Consider the following 1891-nt stretch of genomic DNA (forward strand, 5'->3'; position numbering starts at 1 on the left):
GATATTTATTTGTAGGTATAATTTGGATGATTTATTGTTATCTATTTACATCAAATACTTGGTACCTTGAATGTGGTTACCTTGATTTGTTGTCTAATATGATACAATAAATACTACAATAATTATATACTATAAATATATGTATCAATTTATAATAAAGTCATATATATTATTTTGACAATAGCGTGGCTCTGCCGGTTGTTCTAAATAATATATTGTGATTTGATCTAACATTTAATTTTCCGCAACTAACATTTACTTTCTCGCAACTAACATTTACTTTATCGCATCTAACATAAAAATTCATATATTTTATTTAGACAATAGCGTGGCTCTGCCGGTTGTTCTAAATGAAATATGGTGATTTGATCTAACATTTACTTTTATGTCAATTTATATTTATGCACTTATATATATATTATGGGTACCATATATTAATTATTGGTTAATCTTATATTAATATAGTGGGAACTATATTATATGATATACTTGTTTAAATATTTAATTGTTCTCTTATGTTTATATTTATGCATCTATATATATATTATGGGTACCATGTATTAAATATTAGTTAATCTGATATTTATATAGCGGGAACTATATTATATGATATATTTGTATAAATATTTAATTATTCTCTTATTTTTATGTTTATTTTATTTTATTTATTTTTGTTAAGCAATCTTAAATAAACAAAAAATGAACCTTTGAAGCCTTGACAATTTTATAATTTGTGTATTTGAAGTTTTATAATAATATTTCCAGCTATAATATATCATTGCTAAAATTAAACTTACAGCATCCTCTCCGTGGATCGATCTCGTACTCACGAGTATATTACTTGCAGACAACCTACACTTGGGTGAATTACAATTTAAGTTTTAGCAAATTTTGGCGCCGTTGCCGGGGAGGTATAAATTAAGTTTAATTTTTGTTATTTATGTTATTTATGTAAATAGTATTTTGTTTTTAATTGTATGATTGTTTGGAGTCGTAAACAAAGTGGTAGACTTTTTCGAGTATCTGAAATATTTTAAACATGGAGGATAATTCTAATAATCAAGATGATGATAATAATAATAATAATAATAATAATAATAATAATAATAATAATAATAATAATAATAATAATAATAATAATAATAATAATAATAATAATAATAATAATAATAATAATAATAATAAAGAACATGAAGAACCAACAACACTTAGGCACCATATGAATACAATAAGAACTAGTACACCATCTTGTTTAGTTTTTCCTCCTGATGCGTCTAATTTCAATTTTAAACCTCAAATCATTCAACTTTTACCAAATTTTCATGGCTTAGATTCTGAAAATCCATATTTGCATTTAAGGGAATTTGAGGAGGTTTGCAACACTTATAATGATCAAAATTGTAGTATGGATATTGTTCGATTAAAGCTTTTTTCTTTTTCTTTAAAAGATAAAGCTAAAACATGGTTACAAAATTTGAGATCAAGTTCAATAACATCATGGGAAGAAATGCAACAACAATTTCTAAAAAAAAATTTTCCTTTCCCATAGAACAAACTCTTTTAAAAGACAAATTACAACTTTTTCTCAAAAACAAGGGGAAACATTTTATCAATATTGGGATAGATATAAAGAGTTACTTAATACATGCCCACATCATGGTTTTGAAATATGGAGAATAGTTTCTCACTTTTATGAAGGTTTAATACCTAAAGATAGGCAAATGATAGAATTCATGTGTAATGGAACTTTTGAAGATAAAAACCCAAATGAAGCTATGGAATATTTGGAGTCATTAGCAGAAAATGCTCAAAATTGGGATAATATAGGCTCAATTGAACCACCGAGTAAAACCAATAATTCAACGAATGGGGTTGGTATTTATCATCTTAA

At 25.1% G+C, this 1891-nt stretch overlaps 1 non-coding gene across 1 annotated transcript; it reads right to left on the minus strand.

Moving 5' to 3' along the window:
• Positions 1-1552: 1552 nt before the first annotated feature.
• Positions 1553-1663, minus strand: LOC140870065 (small nucleolar RNA R71). The gene has a single exon (XR_012147047.1). It is a non-coding gene; the product is annotated as a small nucleolar RNA R71 (small nucleolar RNA).
• Positions 1664-1891: the final 228 nt, after the last annotated feature.

This window comes from Henckelia pumila, chromosome 4 (assembly GCF_033568475.1).
Source record: "Henckelia pumila isolate YLH828 chromosome 4, ASM3356847v2, whole genome shotgun sequence".
Lineage (NCBI taxonomy): Eukaryota > Viridiplantae > Streptophyta > Magnoliopsida > Lamiales > Gesneriaceae > Henckelia > Henckelia pumila.